Source organism: Myodes glareolus, chromosome 16 (assembly GCF_982192425.1).
Source record: "Myodes glareolus chromosome 16, mMyoGla1.1, whole genome shotgun sequence".
Taxonomy (NCBI): domain Eukaryota; kingdom Metazoa; phylum Chordata; class Mammalia; order Rodentia; family Cricetidae; genus Myodes; species Myodes glareolus.
This window is the reverse complement of record NC_142041.1, coordinates 30,161,694-30,183,066: the sequence shown is the minus strand read 5'-3', so window position 1 is coordinate 30,183,066 and position 21,373 is coordinate 30,161,694. Positions and strand designations below refer to the sequence as shown.

General features: G+C 46.9%; 1 protein-coding gene and 1 non-coding gene across 4 annotated transcripts in view; one reads left to right on the top strand and one right to left on the bottom strand.

The window, feature by feature from the left end:
* Frmpd1 (FERM and PDZ domain containing 1) overlaps positions 1-21,373 on the top strand; it is a 167,058-nt gene that overhangs the window by 61,330 nt on the left and 84,355 nt on the right. The window contains exon 1 of one of the 3 annotated variants that reach the window (XM_085677203.2): positions 10,601-10,735. The exons of 1 other annotated variant lie outside the window; for it this stretch is intronic. The gene's annotated coding sequence lies outside the window, so the exon portion shown is untranslated. Of the gene's footprint in view, positions 1-10,600; positions 10,736-20,752; positions 20,877-21,373 lie in introns of those variants that run through there. One more of the 3 variants, XM_085677204.2, reaches the window with a different exon arrangement.
* On the bottom strand, positions 3,768-3,872 carry LOC125391437 (U6 spliceosomal RNA). Its single transcript, XR_007229126.3, has one exon. It is a non-coding gene; the product is annotated as a U6 spliceosomal RNA (small nuclear RNA).

The following is a 21,373-nucleotide window of genomic DNA, read 5'->3' as shown; positions in this document are numbered from 1 at the left end:
GAAATAAAAAGGACAGCATAGGAAATGATGGATCCATTCCTCTGAGTTCAACACTGTCCCCCAAATCTATTACCAGAGGAATAAAATCAAAGTGCACCTGGTGAAGGTCATAAAGACCTAGAATATTTTTTTAACTTGTGGGAATCATTCTCAGCTCTATGCAAATGTCCCGATTTCTCCCTCTGTTTCCGAGTCATTAAGTCCACTGCATTAGCAAATGATTAGAATTCCAGTGTTATCAAGGAGCATCAAAAAAGAAATATACACAGACAGGTTTATGTGAGAGCTAAGAAAGCAACCCAGAAAGGAAATGTGGGCTCCAGACCCAAAAAGAAAGGGCAAGGAGAGCCGGGCGGTGGTTGTGCACGCCTGTATTCCCAGCACTTGGGAGGCAGAGGCAGGCAGATCTCTGTGAGCTCGAGGCCAGCTTGGTCTACAGAGAAACCCTGTCTCAAGAAACCAAAAAAGAAAAAAAAAAAAAAGAAAGGAAAAAGGAAATGCAAGGAGGTCCCATTAGTGGGTGACTGTAGTAGCTAGGAAGGTTTGGATAGTATAGAATACTAAGAAGTCTACTAAGAAAGACCTAATGGCCAGGAATGGTGGTACACGCCTTTCATTCCAGCCCTGGGAATCAGAGGCAGGTGAATTTGAAGCAAGATTGGTCTATAGAGCTAGTTCCAGGACAGCCAACGCTATGCAGAGAAAAACCTATCTTGAAAACAAAAACACAAGAGATATTGGACTGATTAATTTCCTATCACTGTGACCAAAATGCCCAACAGAATCAACGTAAAGAAGGAAATGCTAATTTTAACTCATGGTTTCCAAAGTTTCAGACCATGGTTGCCTGGTCTCACGTGCTTAGCAGAACAACATGGTTGCAGCAGTGTGTGACAGAGGACAGCTGTTCATATCTCAGTGGAAGAGAAAGCAGAGAGCGTGCTGGAATCCGAGGCCAGCCTACAGCAGTTCCCTGCAAACAGTACCATCAGCTGGGAAATCAGCACTCAAAACATGAGTCTGCAGGGGGCATTTCCCAGTCACAATATATCAGGGATTTCTAGTCCAACTCTGTTCCTGGGACGTTATGACTGGATGACTCATTCTTAAGAACCGAACAGGGATGTCTGCATCTTCGTTCTCGAGTCTGGGGAGTTAAGAACTGTTGTTTATAATGCCAACACTTGTCCCTGCAGAGCAATAATTCCTTCTCAGGCCTTGGTGTAGTCCTCTTGACAATGCTGGTTGGTTCCGCCTACAGAGCACAGGGGCCCCTCTTGTTGTGACTAGATAATGTTAACTCTGAATTCCTTAATCTCAGAGAGCAATCAACAAAGGGCTCCCAGGGTCTTGACTGTCATCAGATACCATTCCTTTCTTCTTCTTTATTTATTTATTTATTGTAGAAGAGAAGCTGTAGCTAGAGCAGGGACTTGTCACATGGCAAGGGAGGGAGAACCAGAGTCAAGAACTCTGGCATAGATGTCATATTGGGGTGTTCTTTGGTTATTGTGACATTGGGCTCCTTACAAGGCACAGCTGTGCTCCACCACGCCAGCACGGGACAAGGCTTATTTCACCTGCAACGTTCTTAACAGTTTGTGGGTCTTAGTTCACCAGAGTCTGTTATTGGACTTTTTTTTTAAACTCTTTTGGCACTTTGTGGGGGGCACCACCCAGCTCCCAAATAAAATCACATGGAGACTTATTATTACTTATAAATGCCCAGCCTTAGCTTGACTTGTTTCTGGCCAGCTTTTCTTAATCTGTCTACCTTTTGCTTCTGGGCTTTTACCTTTCTCTCTATATCTTTTCTTTCCTTCTTACTCTGTGTCTGGCTGTGTGGCTGTGTGGCTGGCCCCTTTTCTTGCTCCTCGATACCCTCTTCCCAGAGTTCTCTTATTTATTCTCTTTGCCTACCAGCCCCGCCTACCCTTTTTCCTGCCTGCTATTAGCCATTCAGCTCTTTATTAGACCAATCGGGTGTTTTAGACAGGCAAAGTAACCCAGCCTCAGGGTTAAACAAACACAACATAAAAGAATGTAGCACATCTTTGTATCATTAAACATATGTTCCACAGCATAAACAAATGTAACATTTTTAATGTTCCAAAAGAGTCCCGATGCTGCAGCTACCTTTATTATAGTTCATTAAAAAGAATTTGATTATTAGCCAAACTATTTAATTCTTTTATCCAGTATGGATCTATATTAAAATCATCCCGCTTTAAAGGGCTTAGGTCCGTGATGGGCAGGCACTCAGCAAGGCTGAAGGAGTAATTTAGAGCGGAGAGACCTGAAGCTCACTGAACCCTACTTCTCCTTTCTACTGGGTCCCCCAGCATGAGGGGATTTATGAAAGTAGAACCCTATGCCACCCCTCCTTCTGTTCTACTTCAAACCACTGATGTCGTTTGCCCATCCTGCTTCTCAGTGTTTTGATATGAAGGTATTAAAATTATCAGTATGCTTGCATTCTGGTACACAAATTAAACATTTGTAATGTCCATGGGATTTGATCATCCTGAAGAATACTCCGTGTCCTAAATCACTGTAGACAGTAAAACTGAAATTTGAAGCAGTAAACTATTTTGGGAACAATAGATGTGTAGTCAGGAGGAGCTGGGCATTCTAAGAAGAAAATTGTATAGAAGAGCTCACTGTTAAGTCAGCGCTTAGGAGTATCTGAATGCAAAGAAGATTAATACAGATAAAGGGAAGGTGTAGGCACTTAGCAGATGACAAATGGCTCCCTCACTGCCACCGAGAGAACAAACTTTGAGCTGAAATGGTACTTATGGGAAATAAATTAAAACCTCAGATGTTTTAGTCAGGAAGTCTCATTAGGATGCAACATAGAGCCTCATTATGGGTTATTATATGGTGTCCCTAAAAAAGGGAGAGACATCTGAGAGGGACAAGGCACAACCAAAGAGCAGGCTTGCTGTATCTGGTTCTGTGTTAATACGGCCACATCTGATGCTGCCCTCTGATCAAAAATGACACTTCTGGATGACAGAGGAGAGGACTGAGTGATTTATATTGAAATCACATCCGTTAGGGCAAACCTCTTCTGAGTACCTTACATATATTTTATTTGCTGATTTATTCATTCGTTCAGAAGTATTTATGGCATGCTAGGAAGACAAAACCCAATAAGGTATTATCTTTTTCAAGGCAGTCCCAAGAATAGAGACATGCTAGCAAACCCCTGTAATGAGTGTGGGGGTGGGGGGCTTTATCTGACAGATGTGCAGGATGCACAGAGAGAGACTGGGAAGGCTTGAGGAAGCAGAAAATAGTTAAAGGGTGAGTTTTCCTATCAGGCAAAGCCGAGGTGGGGAACGGAGGAAGCCTTCCAGTGGGCGGTGAGCACTTAGGCCAGGTCTTTAGCTCGGAGAAATTCCGAATCCCATGTGAATCTCAGGGCAGTTGCTTAATTATTGGTAGGGTATTTACTCTTTGGAGGCTCAGCTTCTTTCTCTGTGGAGTGAGCAGAGTGAGCTACACTGTTACAGGCAGTTCAAGCTTATGGTTATAAGCATCAGTCATGGCGCTGGCTCGCAGGCTAGCTCCTGCCCCAAAGCTGGATTTAGATCACTGCCAGGGTGCTGGTGTTCCTGCAACACTCTCTTTCCGGAGGAAGTAACCCAGAACCGAGGTTCTAGAACTTTCCCTATAATTACACAAGGTAAAAAAATGTGTGATTGAGCCCAGGTGTCTTGCCTCTAGTCTATATTTTTAGCACAAAGCTCATGTCTTTTTTTTCTTTAATGGAATGCTTCATGAATTTTTGTGTCATCCTTGTTCAGGGACCCTGCTAATCTTCTCTGTATCTCTCCAGTTTTTTAAGTATACGTGAAGCCGAAGCAAATATAGCTCGTGTCTTTTATTTCATGATGTAGCCTGGGAACATAGGTGTTTGGTGGGCAGGTGGGCAGTGCGTGGCGATAGGCCTGCAGCTGTAGTTGTGCGTTAAGACTTAATTACCAGGCACGGTGGCACACAGCTTTAATCTCAGTGCTTGGGAGGCAGAGGTAGGCGGATCTCTGGGAGTTCCAGGCCAACCTGCCCTACATAGTGAGCTCCGGGCCAGCCAGGGCTATGTAGAGAGTGGGGGAGGAATAGCAAAGGAATCTTCAGGAGAGGGGACATGTCAGATTGCGTTAGAGACTGAGGCAGCACAAGAAGGATGAAGGAGACACTGATGAGATGGGTATTACCACAACTCTGGTCAGAAGCAGGGAGGCTGGGCTGGGCAGACAGCTCGGTGAAGAGTGTATACTGCTCCTGCAGACGGCCTGAGTTCAGTTCCCAGGAGCCGTGTCAGGTGACACAAAACAGCCTGTTTTCCCACCTCCAGGGATCCAATGCTCCTGGCCTCCATGGGTATCAACATGTTCATATGTATGTTCATGTGCATGCATGTATGTGTACACGCGCGTGCACACACACACACACACACACACACACATCATTGCAATTAATCTTTCTTCGTACTGCCAGGCCCCAAATTATGAAAGCTTGGCCTTAGCTTAGGCTTGTACCACTAGCTCTTATCATTTAAATTAACCCACTTACATTAACTTAGATTTTTGTCTCGTGGCTTTTTACCTTTCTCTCATTTTGTATGTCCGACTCCCTCCATGTCTCGTTAGCATCTCTCTGCACTTCAGTTTTCTCCTCTGACTTTCTGTCTCTGTTGCTGGACGTTTACCTGTACCTCCTGCCTAGTTCTTGGCCATTCCGCTTTTTATTACACCAATGACAGCAAATATTTCACACAGTGTGTAGATATTCCACATCTCCCCCTTTCTGTCTAAATAAAAAGGAAAAGTTTGAATTCTAACATAGTAAAACTTATACAGTAAGAACAACTATCAGTTAAGAATTTCATTTACAATGTCCAATCTACCTGAATCTGGCAAATTCCAAGAAAATATCCATTATCTAGCCCATCTTGGTGAGTTCAAAGTTTTGTACCTAATTTACCTTATATCCTAATTTGTATTACCAGCCCAAAACTTCTTTTTAGACTTCAAAATATTCTCTTAGATAAACACCCTATATATTTTTATCTGTTATATAAGTTTCTTATTTGAATTTGGCAGTAAGAAAAGTGTAACTTAGCTGGGCTGTAGTGACACACGCCTATAATCCCAGCACTCAGGAGGCAGAGGCAGGCGGATCTCTGTGAGTTTGAGGCCAGCCTGGTCTATAAGAGCTAGCTTCAGGACAGGCCCCAAAGCTACAGAGAAATCCTGTCTCAAACAACAACAACAACAACAACAACAAAAAAAAAACCTAACTGCAACTATCTTGTCTTCAACTCCATCAAAGACCCAAGAAGGATATACTATTACCTGAGCAAACAGGAAATGCAGAACAAATAACCACCCAAACTATAGAAACAACAGAGATAGCTGGCGCTCTGGCCAGTCACCCAAGGTTCCTCTGCAACATTGGAGCATCCATCTTCAGCCTACAGACCTAGAATATCTGACAGACTTTTCTGTGAAGCAGGAATTTTGAAGGGCTGTCCTACCTTGTCTTGGCAAATTCTGGCAATCTCTTTCTTTTTGTGTCTCGCTTATCCAGTTTGGACATAGTCAGGCAAAGGGAGTTTCTTTCCCAGTGGCTAACTCTGCCACAATAAAAGCAAACTCCATATGGAGGTTCTTTGATGCCCATCATCCTTTTTTGAAGTAAACTGGTACTGCCAGGAGCAGATGTGTCTCACTGTCATGAAAAGCCTTAGGTTATTAAAACATCTTAAATACCATATTCTGTAGGTCATTGTAGTGTTTGAAGACCACCTACCCATAAAATATATCTAAGACCACCTAAAATATATCTGTTTAATCTTAAAAACATACCTAACATAACTACAAGTTTGATTGTTATAGATTACCAACTACTAACCTATATTTCTTAATTATGTATTACATTTTTAAATGAGCAGTATAGGTACAATACCTTAAACAATAATATAAACATATATACAGTATAACAAAATAACCTTAAATTGGTATCAATACACAAAAATTCATATCAATGTAAAATATTTGAGACTAGTGATTATTCAAAAGTATACTCAACAATATAGCATTTAATCTCATCATTCTATGCTATATGTACCCTTTATCCCTTTAGAAAAAGATCCTTGAATCCAACCTCCTTTGCTTAGTTTCCTTCCTTACCATGACCAGTAACAATTTGCAGCCAACCCCCCTAATGATCACAAACATCCATACCCCACCAAATGACCAAAACTTACCTAGCCCACCTCTTAGAAATGTGGGCATCATATTTCTGTTGTCTGGGGCAATGGCATATTTATGTGACCCTAAGAGAATTGGGATAATGGTCAAGTCCTGGGAAAACTAATTCTATTATTTGTTGTCTAGTCTATGTGTGAAAGTACAAGACTTATTTGGCTGGATAGTGTATAAAGCTGGACCATCTCAGCAGCTTTGAAGTTGTTCTGGATGCAGAATTTTGAGGAAACTGTAACAGAGGCTGTATCACTTGGACTACTTGTCTTCACTGGTGCCTGACCCTTTTTTTCTTTCTGAACACAAACTTTTAAAGGTAACATATATATCTGTACTAACACAAGAATGGAATGTTGGTGTGTACAAGTCAGCTAAAGATTTTTTTTTTATGTTTGAGCAGGTAAAAGGCATCTTCATAAGTCTGAATGCATAAAAAACTGTAATATTTATCTCAATCCATGCCATATGAGGGGATGGCATGCAATAATAAGTCATGAGGACTCTGTAGCCAACAAGATTCTCGTGTCTCATCCAGTCTCAGCTGTCCCATGTGAAGAGATCAGCCTATCTGTCACCTGTGCTGTACTCTTTCTTGCTTTTTTTCTTTATGTCTGTAGTCAAGATTTTTAGGGGGTCTCCCCTGATCAAATCTGGTCTCTATTAATTTTGAAGGACTCCACAGCTTTTCATTTCCCGTGAAAACAAAAGCACAACCTCCTCCCCAACACATTTTCCATCCTGAACTTCCATTCTGAAGACAAGACATCCCTAAAGTTGCTGGTTTAATTCAGCAACTCTTTCCACAATCCAACATCTCTCAACAGATGTCATATTGAGTTTATTAGCATTTAAAAATTCAATCCTGACAAAGCATCACACAGAATCCAGACAGCCTGCGTATTTCCCATATTTACGTGGCATTTTAAAATATTACTTTACCCTCTTTTTAAAGACTTCACTTTATTATTTTCAATCCATTTTTATGACTGTCTATACCCATTTTCTTTCTCAGCACCTAAGCCCATTTTGAAGCATACTATATCTGCTCAGAGGTTTTCTCAGTCTAGACCTGACTTTTTGTGTGTCTGCAGCGTTTTCTGACCTTGAGGCAAATATTAAACAGCTAAATGGCCACTGCCTGGCTCTGGCTGCTGGCCATGCCCCGTTGGTTCCCTGAGGGCCTAGCCTCTAGTCAGAGGATACTGGGTGGGAGCTGCATTTACCAGCCCAGCACAGGGGAATCTGTTGAGTCCGAGTGGCAGACATTTTTACCTAGTGCGCCGGCTGCTCCGATGCTGCACCGCAGAGACTCTCTTACATGAGCCACGCATCTGCATGCTGTGATACAGGAGCCATGCATCTGCATGCTGCGAGAAGTGGGCTCTTTGTATGTGCCCCACACCGGGCACCAGTTGTAATGAGTCTTTCTCTAGCCTTAGCCCCCAAATAACAACAGGGAGACTTCCTATTAATTGTGAAAGCTCGGCCTTAGCTTAGGCTTGTTCCACTAGCTCTTTTAACTTAAAGTAACCCACTTATATGACCCTACATTTTACCTCACGACTTTTTACCTTTCTTTCATTCTGTATGTCTGACTCCCTCCATGTCTCTGTGCTTGATTACCTCCTCCTACTTCCTGTCTGTGCCCAGAAGTCCTGCCTATACTTCCTGTCTAGCTATTGGCCATCCAGCTTTTTATGACACCACTCACACCAATACATTTTCACACAGTGTACAAATATCCCATAACTCATAATCCTTAAAACACAAAGAAGCTGTACGCTGATGTAGGGGCAAGGGGGTGAAGAGAAGGACAGTGTGTCAAAGGTGGTAAGGAGACAGGGCGGGGTGGACCTAGTGCCCACTAGGGATGAGGTTCAGGGAGAGTAGGATGTCCCTTGGGTTTCTGGGCCTGCACAAGTAGGGACAGAGAAACATAATTTAGGGGAAAGATGTGAGTTTGGTCCTGGCTCTGTGGAGCTGGGACCACAGAGGGGCATTTAATAGGTGTTCAGGCAGTCGCTTGGGTGTCTGGCTCTGAAACACTCAAAGAGTAAGTGGACCTGAGTCACCAGGCCATAGACATCAATGCAGAAAGACAATGTTGTCTCTTAGATGTAATTCAGATTCCATATGTACATATAGACTTGGAAATGGGAGACTGTCTGGGAAGATAAGGAGAAGCTGCCTAGAAGGGAGAAGACACAAATGGGGTGGGGAATATGGTCAGAACATGAGGTGCTTGACTGGAAATGGCCTAATGAAACCCATCACTTTGTGCAGTAAATATGTTCTAATAAAATTCAGAAAGCCGGATGGTGGTGGCACATGCCTTTAATCCCAGCACTCAGGAGGCAGAGGCAGGCGGATTTCTGTGAGTTTGAGGCCAACCTGGTCTACAAAGTGAGTTCCAGGACAGCAGGACTATTTCACAAGGAAACCCTGTCTCAAAGAAAAAATTAAAACAAGTAAATTAATAAAATTAAGAAAAAAGAATTGTTCCACAATAGTGAAAAGAGAAAGAAGTCAAGCAGGCAAAGAATGGCTGGAACCATGGGCTCTTCCAGGGAGAAACGACCTAGGATGCTATCAGGATGGTGACCCACACAGGCTGGGGGCTCTGAAGTCAAAGAGAGCCCTGTTTGAAGGACACTTCTGACCGGGTCAGCTAGGAAATTTGCGAAGGACAGAATCTGACATAATGGGAAAATTCTGTTCTTAGTGGACAACAGGGCTGGGCTCTTGTTCCCTGTCTGACACATGCCCTGTTTGGTGTTTAATCTGTCCTGTGGGCATAATTTAGTTATTGATCTTCATCTGTGGCGAAGTCATTCAATTAAAGTCATTCATTTATTATAAATTGTAGGTTCATAGGCGATTGCGAAATGTATTTAATTTTCTTAAAGCCAACTTTATACCCACCATGGCTTCTGAATCTTCCATTTCTATCCACTTCCTTGAGTGATGCTTACCCTGGGGTATAACTTTGTACACCCTGTCTAGAACAGAAACAGGGAAAAAAGGCATCCACCCATTGAAATGGGCCTTCCAAAAACAGAGCCACTCATGAGAGAGTGGCCCGGGTTTGGGACTGGAGGCTAGGGAGCTGGTAGGTACTGGGGTGTCCAGGCCCAATTGGTTTCCAAGAGCCAAGGGCTGACCTGTTGCTTATCCTATGTGACCCTGAATTAAGGATCCTGTCTCTGCTCCATTCAATTCCCAGAATGGTCAAACTTGACAATCTGGTGGCGCCCCTTCCATCCTTAAAACTCCTCCTATGAACCGGCGCCACTAATAACACAATAGTATAGCTTTTGATCAGAAATGGCCTTCTCTAACTGTTCGATTCAGCTCCACTCTTGCCCGTTTCTGTGAAATCTGCAACATCCTGGGGTCTTCGTTCTGGTCCTGGAATGCCTGCGTTTCCACACTCTACTGACCAACTCCACTTGGTGTCCCAGTTTTCTGTTCAGAGGGCATCCCTTCCAGCAGGCCTTCAGCAGGGGGGGATGGTGCTATGTGTACCAGATCAGCGCTTTACTAAGTCGACCAGGCTGTGCCGTCTAGGAAAGGACCACGTTTCCTGGAGGCCTCTCCTCCAGCGTCTAGCACAGCATAAGACTGGAAGTGTAGCTCCTGCATCTTAGAGACTTTCATTGGGAGAGAGAGGTTGTAGGGTTGTAATACAGGAGCTGGGTGACTCGGCTGGGGGAACCCAAAAAGGCATGAGTGCAGAAGCCCAGGGCACCCCAGCAGTTTATTATTTCTAGGTTTTCCCGAGCCCCGCAGAAGGACAGAAAGATTGAGGAGTATAGCGACTCAGGGCAGAGGCAGAGGTAGTGGTCAACAGTACCTAAAGTGGGTCCACTCCTTTCCACTTTCCTCAGCAGGAGAGACTGGGGATCAAGGTTGGGAAGATATAGGGAAGAATAAAGGTCCTCTGTGTTCTTCAGGGTCTCCTACCTCGAGGTAAGAGAGCTGGGAAGGCAGAGGTTAGAAAAGGGTCATTCTGGATTCCAGCTCTGGCCGCGGGTCTGGGTGACCTTGGGGTGTCCCTTTCCCCACCCGGCCTCAGTGTCCCTGCAAGGGGTGAGCTGGGGAAAACCAGAGGAGGCAGGGCCCGGGTGGGAGCAGGACCGCCCACTGCGGCGGGCCAAGACCTCCCGAGCCTGCACGGGCTGCGCGCAGGGCTCCTCCCCCGGGGCGGGGGTCTTGGCGCCGGCAGCTGGTGGCCTCGCAGCTGCAGCCTCAGCACCTGCCGCCGCCAGACGGCGCGGGCGCAGCCGGGCCGGCGTCTCCCCCCTCCGGCTGCAGCGGCGGCGCGGGAGGCGGAGCCCGAGCCGAGCCCGAGCCGAGCCGCTGCCCGAGCCCGGCCCGCTACCGTGGCCGCCGCTGGGCGGGGCGCCCCTGCCACTGCTCCCGCCGGCTCCGCGTGCGCGCGGGCGGCGCCTCCTCTGCAGGTAAGGGCGAGGCCCCCGCGCCGCTGCAAAGTTTTGGGGAGGTCCTGAGTCCCCACATCCCAGGCCTGCGCCTCCGGGAGCTGCCCCTCGGCTTCTTCCGCGCCGCCCTCCACGCTGTGCTCCCGGGTGACCCGCGCCACTCCTCGTGTCCTCACTCCCGGCGCCCGTGGCTTGGCCGCCGGCTTGCTTGGGACCTGCAACGGTTAACTTTGTATCTGGGATCTGTGTGCCTTAAGTTTCCGAGGTCTGCACGGTGTAGTTAGTGGGAGGAGCGCCCAGCCGGGAGGCAGACCTGGGTTCAGGTGCGGTCGCCGCAGCCAGTGCCAACTTTGTGAGTGACCTCAGATGAGCCCTTCTTGTCCGGTCTCGGCGGCCACACCTGGATCAGAGTGGACTGAGCTGGTCGCCAGGGCGATCAGCTGAAGCGTCATGTCTGTATTGCTCTGTTTTGAGTGGAGGGGCACCCAGAGAGTGTTTCCGCTCCAGGTCTCATAGGGCCATGGAGAGGAAGGTTGGAGACATTCAGAAGTCAGTATTGGGGGAAGGGGGTCACGTCACTAACCCTCAGCAGCCTTGACTGAACTTTAGGATGGGTGTGGTGACAGCCTCTGGAAATGGAGGTGCTTCAAGGGCTAGGTGTCCCGGAACCATCCAGGCTGTGTGACCTTGGGCGAGTCCACGGATTTTGGCCGGTTTTGGCGCCTTTCTAACACAGGGTGGGAAGTAGTGTTCGTTGAGTATACATTGAGATAGATTAGGTATAAGGTCTACAGAAGGGGATTCTCTGAGCTCTGCCATGGAGGGTCAGTTTGGGTGGAGCCATTAATTCATCAAGAATCTATCCAGCACTTACAAATTGGTGTTTGGAAGATAAAGGAAGCATTTGGAGTTTGCTCGAGGAGTCTCAAAATAGACATGGCAAGGGTTGGTGAAAGCGCGCCTTGCCTCCTCCAGTGCATTGGCCCATCATAAAATATTCAAAGGCATAATGATTTGTTTTTAAAGTGGCTTATAGATCAGGAAATGTTTCTGTTTGTGAGGCGGTTATTTTTTGCAAAAACCTCACAAAATTCAGGGAGGAAGATAATGCACTGTTGTAGGGCCCTGAAGGTTGCTTAGGGAGGTTTATTTCCAGCCGAAGTTGAGGTTGAGATGGTTTATAATGCAGGACGTGGAGACTCAGTCTAAACCGGGAGCCCCCTGGTGGGTGTGGCCTGCCCAGGGAGCTGAAGAGATCCACAGTTCAGAAAGGACAGGTCCTGACTTCCAAGACTAATGAATTCTGGTGCAGCCAGAGCAAAGTTGAGAATGAGATACGGGACCATGTGTGGAGCAAGGTGAGCGTTGTCTCTTTGCCCAGTATCGTGTGCTGCAATTAGTGTCTCCCCCAGTGAGAGGCGTCTCATGGAATTTTACTTGATTTCGTCCCTAGACATCCTGGTTTTGGGCTTCAAGCTTGAGGAAGTCAGAAGGCTGGGGGATGCCTTTTGTGCCTGGGTGGGGTTGTGATACCTAAGTTCGCCTTTCCCGAGTGATATTCCTGAGTTTGACACTAATTGGCCTTTTTATCCCCCAGAGGCATTCAGACTCAGCTTGACTTCCCTTTCTTCATCCTCTAGTGCTTGGGACTCAGGTACTTTCTCACCAGTCCTTGGGAAGAAATGAGGAGAATTCCTGATGGGTTCCCTCACTGCACCAGCTGAGGTTCTTGGGAGGCGTGCAGAATTCCACCATGGGGCTTCTGGCCTCCTTTAGCTGGGGCTTGTGAGAATGGACTATGAATTCCAGCTGGAGGGTTGGGGGAGCCGGATTGCAGGAAGGTGGAGGGAGTGGGACGATCGCAACAAGTGGATAAGGGAGGCCATTTTTAAGGCCAGGACTGGGACGATCACAGACTAGCAAAGGTCAGGTCATGGAAGAACAGGGAGCCTGGCGAAAGCATGCAGAGCCCTCTGAAAGCAGAGGACGGTGGGAAGTGTGTCAGTCTCCCCCGGTTGTGGGATTTGGGTCCTCTGAGTCGTGATTTTCTCCTTTGTCAAAGGAGAATAAAGAGGATCACCAATGCATGAGATAGATCATATGTAAAAGCTACAAGCATGGTATTTGTATGTAATAAGGTGTTTGGTCAGAGTCAGTGCCTTTTTAGCATGTTCACGGGCAGCAAGTTCAGTGTGTTGCTGTGCACTGATGGAATATAAAAATGGCGTCTTTGTTTGAGCTCGTGCATTGGTGTAGAACCTTTCTCCCAGGGTAGAGCCCCTGTGGCAGTGTGTTCCTTCTCAGGGAACCTCCTGATCCCAGAGACAGGCGCTTGTTATCTGGAGGGGCCTCAGATCTGATAGTGACGTCAGCTGCTTCCTGTGTCCTGCAAATATCGAAGGTGGTGGAGGCTGCAGATGGATTAATCAGAAGCCTCAATCCCTGCCCTCCCACAAGCTTATCACTGTGTGCTCAAGGACCCAGGCAGGAGGATTTGACAGTCAGTTATAAATATGGCAGCTTTGTCCCTACATGCCGAGAGCTGGGCCCTGGCTCCCTTCTGGTTTTGTGTAGGATGCTGAACATTTACAGTGACCAGAGAAGAACAGAACAAGAGGGTGAAGACCAGCACTCAGTACTTCTGTTGCCCTGTGTAGCACAACATAGCGTCCACCACAGTCCCTTCCTCATTCATTCAGCATTATTCATAGGCTGGCTACTGTGAACCAGAGAATTGGTCTAGGATAACAAAAGGCAAGGTCTCTCTGCCTTACAGAAGATTATGTTCTGGTTAGAGAAACGGAAAAAAACAGCTAAATACTCAATTAAGGCGAATGCAGGCTGTGCCGGGAAGGAGATACTCAGGGCAGTGTGAGAGAAAGCAATAGGCACAAAGCATGGGACTTTAGGGCCACTCTGTCTATCAATACTACAGCAGAGGAGCTAGGAAGGGGCTGGACTAAAGCTTGGAAGAGAATACAGGTTTGGGCTACACTACCTGGATTTGTATTCTTGTTCTGCATGTATTCTACCTTTAGGTTACGTGTGTGTGTGTGTGTGTGTGTGTGTGTGTGTGTATGCACAAGTGCGTGCCACAGTGCATGCATGGAGGCCAGAGGACAAGACAACTTGTGAAAGTTGGTTCTCTCCTTTACCACGTGGGTCCTGGGAATTGAACTCCAGTTGCCAGGCGTGGTGGCTGGAGCCATCTCACCACCTCCAGGTTATTTGAGCTTTTGAGATTCTATTTCCTAATTTGCATACTAGAGAGAGTGTTGTACCTACTTGATAAGGTCGTTGGGAGACTTAAATGGGCAGAGACGTAGATGAGGGGCTCACCAGGTAAAGGCCCGTGCTACCAAGCCTGATGGATGTGACCTGAGCTCAGTTCCCAGAACCCACATGGTAGAGAGAACCAGCTCCCAAAAGTTGTCTCTGACTGTCATGCGCCTGTCTCGACGTATTTACACATGTGTGTGTAGATACACAAAATAAATCATTTATTTTATGTGTAACATATAGATATGATTTATTTTATGTATATGAGTATTTTATGTTGATGTTTCTCTGTCTGTGTAGCATGTGTCTGCCTGGTGTCCTCAGAGGTCAGAAGAGGGCATCGGGTCCCCTGGACCTGGAAGTGTGGAAGGTTGCGAGCCACCATATGGATGCTGGGAATTGAACCCAGGTTCTCTTCAAGACTACCAAGTGCTCTTAACTGCTGAGCCATCTCTCGAACCCCTAATTTTAGAAAAGCCCTCTGAAGAGTGGCATGTATGTGATAAGCATCTAATAAAAGGGAGTGAAGAACCATTCCAGGTAGAGGGGCCATCAAGTCCCAAAGCCTGGCCGTCTCAGCGGTCTCAGCGTGTTCAGGATGAGACGGGCTGTCTGCACAGCTGGCGTTCCCACAGTTACTGAGCACATTCTGGACCAAGCTTCTGGACCCGCAGTGGAGGACCATTTCAGGAGATCAGGAGAGGTGTCACCAGGTCGCAGCAGCTACCGCTGCGCTTGGGGAATGGCGTGGTCAGTTGACATTCTTCAGGCTCTCCCCTCCTCTCCCCTTCCGTTGTCCTCCTCTCTTTCCTCTCTTCTTTCTCACTTAAAGCCCTCCCTATCTTTCCCTTCCTTCCTCTCCTCCCTATTTCTCTTCTGTTCTCACCATAAGCCCCTCAGAGTAGTGCCCTTTGGTTGCTTACTGATGAATGAAGGGAAGGCCTGAGTGGGGTTGCTTGCCTGGCAATACCAACCCTGATACCAGATCGCTGACCCTGCCTTCTGGCCATAGGATGGCCAATTCCTCCTCTTCCTCCCAGGCTGGAGACTCCCTGCAGGAGAGGACTGTTGCTTTGAAGATAATCATCTCCGACCTTATCTCTTGATTGTTCCCTCTTTATTGTGGTCACCGGTCACCACGCCCTTCCAAAACTTCCAAAGTCTCAAACTTCCCATATTTCAAGTCTCTCTCTCTCTCTCTCTCTCTCTCTCTCTCTCTCTCTCTCTCTCTCTCTCTCAATATCAGGCTTCTGTCATTTTTTCCTGAAGTGTGCTTCTGATCCTTTTTCATAGACTTCTTTGGATCTTGTGTGTGTTGGTGTGTTGGAAGTTCAAAGTCCCCAGCCTTGTAGACATGATGTCCACTCTTCCCCTTCACCCTATCCTCCACTCTTAGACCCTCACCTCCCTGTCTCTAGGCCTTTTCCACACTTATCAGGTGTCTGACAAGCATGTGCCTAGCCTTAGGGGGCTTGACTTGACCTTCCCCTCAGGGAGTCACCATTCTTATCACCTTGTCTCAGGTGTTCCTCAACATGTGGTAGTGCTCACGGCAAAACAGTTGCTTGAAAGATTTTGTGTGTGGTCACCTCTGCTTGTAGAGAGAGCCCACAGGAAGCTCCCAGAATGGCAGCTGCAGTGTCCCACTTCTCCCCACCCCACCCTGCTGTGGCTCTAGTGCTTGCTCTCTGTCACACGCGTGCTATTCAAGATTGACAAAAGCCTGCGATTTTCCTGAGATCAGAAGTGACTTGGGTGAGGCCAGAAGCATGCTGCTGCTCCTGCTGCTGCAAGGGTTGCACGTGGTCCTCTGCTGAACCCACTCTTGCAGTTTTCCCATCTCTAAATTAGGGCCTTATTGGGTAGAGAGTTGATGCAGCCTCAAAATTGAGGAAATTTGAATTTAGCTTTTCAATGTGACCTATGCCAAATAAACATGCTTTGTGTGTTTGAGCCTTCACTCCTTGAACAATAATATTATGAAAAGTGTTCTTTTTAAAAAATTATTCGTTATTGTGGGGGGATAGTCAAAATACCGAGCTTTCCCAGCTAGCACCTTTACTCACTGAGCCATTTTGCCAGCTTATAAAAAGCATTTTTTACTGTACCAAAAAAATTCTGAGCCAGTAATCTTTCAGGTATCATCCACGCCCATGTGCTCAGTGCCATCCAACCCACAGTTTTGATGCACGCATGCATGCTGCCGTAGTTTTCCTAGAGTCTAATGCAGACAGCGAGTAGATGCTCGGAAGCAGCAGCAGTAGCAGCTTGTGTTTGTTTGGGTGAGTATAGATCCCTTTTTGCAGCTCTGCAAACAGGATGGTTTGTTTTGCTTTGTTTCTAGATTAACTCTCTGCCTGAGGGACAGCGAGAAGCCTGGTGTGGCGCTCTGCCAGTGGATGGGAAGCAGTAGCTATTATTTCACTGACATGACGTGATGTTTTCAGGGACTCATCTGATATTTGTGGTGGTTAAAAAGGGTTCAGGCTGCCAACCAGTTAGTGGGCCAGCTGATGAGTGATGGGTGGCCTCAGTGATGGTTCTTTGAGGGAGACAACACCCCCTCCCTGTCTCTTTCTCTCTCTCACACACACACACACATACACACCCTACACATACTCTCTCACACACACTCACACACACTCATACTCTCTTTCACACACACACCACACCACACACATACTCTCTCTCTCTCTCTCTCTCTCTCTCTCTCTCTCTCTCTCTCTCACACACACACACACACACACACACACACACACACACACACAGAGGCTAGAAAAAAGGTGGCAGTAAAGATGAAAGTGTATTCTTTTAACCTCTCTTGAGGAATGATCTAAGAACCCAGCAGTTTCTGTAAAAGGGCAACATGGCAAATCTTCAAAAATCCTGAACGGAAAGAGCTTCAGAGGAATTCATCCGGATGTAACAGCGCTCCTTTTTCTGAGATTTTGACTTAAGAGAAGACAGATGTGCAGGCAGATGAAAAATGCTCTACTTCCCGTCCACAGTATCCAGAATACGGACCGGGTGTAGGCCACAGCCTCTTAACCTTTCCTAACAACCCACCCCCCACCCAAACACCCACCCCAAGTCTAAGTTAGGCATCGATATGTTAAGGTGGTGAGTTGCTTTTTTTGCTGTGTTCTTAGTTGCAAATACAGAGTTCAGAATGATAGTCTACAGCCACACTACCCTGAATGCACATGAACTCATCTTAGAAGCTAAGGAGGGTCAGGCCTAGTTAGTACTTGGATAATAGAATTCAGAAGGATGCGAAAGAAAAAGCAATTATCAAAGATGGATGTTCTTTATTTCTTCTTAAGATAACCGAGCTGTTACCTGGAGTCTGTGCTCTCTCTGGTTTTCCTGGGAAAAGAACATCAAACTTGGGCCGTGCAAGGCTCCCAGGCACCTGCTCATGTGCTATTTGTTGGCTGCTGGTCAGGTTGGAAGCCATGTCTGTCTGGAGCTCATGCCTTTCCACCTTCTTCCTCTCTGGGGTCAGGGAATTTTTTTTGTATATGGGGCAGGAAGAGTTTATTTCTGGGGAGTTTCCCTGCTTAGTTTTTTTTTTTTTTTTTTTACAAAAGCCATGTAATAATAAAAGTGAGAATATGCCTTATGCCAAAAGCCTAAAAGCCTAAATTCACGCAGACTTAAAGGATATTTTAGCTATCGGTCACAGACCATCAAGGACTGCCAGCTGGTCAAGTCCACCCTTTGGTGGGCAGGAACTGCCCTAGCACACCCAGCGAACTGCTTGGGCCTGATCCTGCTCGTCTCTCTGATCTCACCCTCAGTCGACTCTGATTATTAGGAAGTTTTTTGTTAATGCTGAGTCAAAAACCATCCTTGGACAATTACTGCCCAATTGCCTTGATTCTGCTCTTTGAGCCCCTCCCCCCGACTCCCACATCTATTTCTTCGTTCCTACAATAGCTGTGTAGGACATTTAGACATTCAGAGTCTGGGATCAGGTCCCCAAGCCTTCATTTCTTCAGGCAAAGTAGATTAGCGTCTCCAGTGTCCCGAAAGGACTAAGCCAGGCACAGCTGTGCAGGGGTCTGCTCAGCCCAGGTGCAGGGTTCCTATCACCTTACTTCAGGGTCTGTATTTGTGCTGTTATAATTGGAATTAGAGTCAGAGCCTGGTCTCCAGCAAGCAAGGCTCGGCCACCTGTCCTGAGACTCTAATCACAGAGATGAGGAACTGGGAAAAGCAGAGAGATTTATTTGATATAAATTGGTCCAGTGACCCCAAGACCATCACTGGAACACTGACATGGGCTTTCGGCTTAAATAGAGGAAGAACTGGGGCAAAGGGCAAGAGGTCTGTGTAGTTAAGTAAGCCTGGTTTAGGTATGGTTTCAGTGGTCATAGCTTTGGTCTTGCAAGGGTCTCCAAAGAACTTCATATTGATTGAGAGGACAAGTTGTATGCTCCAGGGTGTGGCCCTGTTCTCGTGGATCATGTCCTCAATTGGGAGGTAGACTGTCCCTTGAAGTTCTCTTAATCCAATTTAACTCAGAAGGAAAAAAGGTCAATGACTTACCTCCAACCTTTCACCCCCTAAAGAGGGACATTCCTTGGGTGATTTACACACAGACCTTCCCCCGCTAAGCAGGTGACCCACAGTAAAGGAGACACAGACCCAAAATGAAGGCCTTTATCCTACTGTTAGTATCTTGTGGGCTCAAGAGGAGCCCATGTTAAGTAGAAAAGCAGCTTCTAGGTACTTAGAATCAGTGTCTGACTCTCTGGGCTCAGCCTTCTCTGACTGCTTCTGAGGAGCTTATTAGTTACCTGTGGATGCTGTAACTCCACCACGCCATGACTTTGAAAGCTGTGGAAATCCACAGAAGGTCCCAAATGGAAAATCAAGGTGTTGGCAATGCTGTCTTCTGTGTGGAAGAGGCAGGGGCAGAAGTGGGGGTGGAGCAGGGAGGAGCAACCTTCCTTGCTTTTTCAGCTTATGGAGGCTGTTGTGTTTCTTCTTGGGGGAATTTTATTGTTTTTGTTTTTGTTTTCTTGAGACAAGGCTTCCCTGTGTAACCCTGGCAGTGTGGGAACTCACTCTGTAGACCAGGCTAGGCTGGCCTTGAACTCACAGAGATCTGCCTGCCTCTGCCTTCTGGTGCTGGGATTAAAGGTGTGGCCACCACCACCCGGCTGTTAAATTTCTTGACTTGGCTCCAGTTTCTGCCTTCTCGACTTCTCTTCTGCTTTCTGTGTCAGATCTCTCTCCGCTTTGCTCTTAGAAGGACATTCATGATGCATCTACCTGGACCATCCAGGCAAGCTGCTCAACTAAAGCCCAGTAGCAGAATTCTATGTCAAAAAAAGACCTTTTGTTCCTAAATAAGAGAATATTGCAGATTCCTTGTTTTCAGATTTGCATAGATATTTCTTCTAGGGGACCCAGCTTTTACTCAGCTCTTGACTCTCTATTTTACTTACATTCTTTTGTTTGTTTAGGAATTTTTTTAAAATTTATTTATTTATACAATATCCGCCCTGTAGGCCAGAAGAGGGCACTAGATCTCATTATAGGTGGTTGTAAGCCACCACGTGGTTGCTGGGAATTGAACTCAGGACCTCTGGAAGAGCAGTCAGTGCTCTTAACCACTGAGCCATCTCTCCAGTCCCCTGTTTAGGAAATTTTAAAATTACATTGTGTGTGTTATCTACATGAGTCTGTACCACGTGCATATCATACCTGGTGCCCTCTGTGAGCCACCATGTGGGTGCTAGGAATTGAACCCTGGTCCCCTGGAAGAACTGCCAGTGCTCTTAAACACAGAGTCATCTCTCTAGCCCCCTGGTGGATATATATATGGGATTGCTATGTAGACTAGGCTAACCTCAAAGTTTTTGTCTCCTGTCTGACTCAGCCTCCTGATGCTGAGATTACAGGAATGTCCCAACACACCAACCTTGTCCTTTCTGTTCCAGTTCCCATGTTTTCATTCTCTCCTTTGGTTCAGCAACCTGCCTGCTGTTCTCCTGGGTGCCTGTGCTGTTCTGATAGCCATCTCCCTATTTGGGGGGGTTGGGGGTGGGGCCTCTGAGGAGGAAGCTGCCCAGAGAAGTGCAGGTCTTTCTGGTCCGTGCCCTCATTTCACCAGCGTGCTTGAGCTTGTCGATGGAGTTTTATCAATGGGAAGAGGCTGCTGCTGTTCAAATTTTCATTTGAGTTCTTAGACTCACGGACGTCCCCAGTGAGCACGCTCTGATGGAAGAGACAGGTCGGGGGACTCTATGTCCTTGTATTTTTTCCCCCAATTTAGTCCTTATTGAACTTGAAGAAGATCATTTATTTTCTCAGAGCCCATATACATATCTATTTCTATAAAACAAAATGAAAAAGCAAAACCAGGAAGCGTTTGTTGGCAGCCCTGAAAAGAGTGTTGTGTAAATGCTCCCTTCCCCTTCAACACACTTCATCCTAAACCCTATGGTCTTTTAAAGTGATTCACAGTCTGCTGCTGGCTTCTGTCTAGAGCACCCAAAAGCCTTGGGGCAAGCAGGAGAGGTGGGTTTTATATGCAGTTAGCAGAGCTGGGGGGAGAGGATGGTGACCTCATAGGGGCTATAATCTGAACAGCTCCAGATTCTGCTCAGCTGCCATCCCCTTTGCTCCCAAGGTTACAGCCTCACCTCTGCCCAAAGCACCCTCCAAGGCTACCACTCCATTCTCAGTCCACCAGGCAGGAAGCAGGGGAGGGGGAGGGAGGAGGCAGATGAATCATTCAAGTGCCTGCCGCACCTGAAGCGACAGTCATTTGGCTCTGGGCAAGGTGCTCTACAGAGACCCTTGGGCACGCATTGGAGGAAGATCTTGAAAGGCTTCCAGAGGGACTGGCATTTAAACCAAGCCTCCATGGGTAAGACAGAGGAAGAAGCAAAGCAGAACTCTACAGCCTCACGCAGGACCCAGGGTGATGTCCAGGGCCCATGGGTAGATGCCCAGGGGCCAGGGTAATGTGCAGGGGCCAGGATTATGGGCCATAGCTGGGTCGTTAGAATCTCAGGTTTGAAGGAGGCCTTTGGCTCACGTGGTAAGAAAGCTGTTCGCTGGGAGCTGCTTGGAGCCCAAAGGACTGGATGGGAGCAGGGCAGAGATCTCTTCTGGTTTGGCCTGATGGGTCCAGAGGATGCCGACTTTCCATTTTGACAAGGCTTGTTTGTTGTAACTGCTCCGAGACGGCTTCATTTTACCCGTGTCTGGGATGGGTTGCCTTTACAGGCTGGAGGGAGCCTCTTCTGCCCCTTCCCAATTCAGGATGACATTCCCAGAATTGCTTGGTCACGGGGGATTTCTATGTAGCCCATATCATTTGAGGGGACCTCAGGTAGACACTGAGCCCTCCTAGCTCATTCT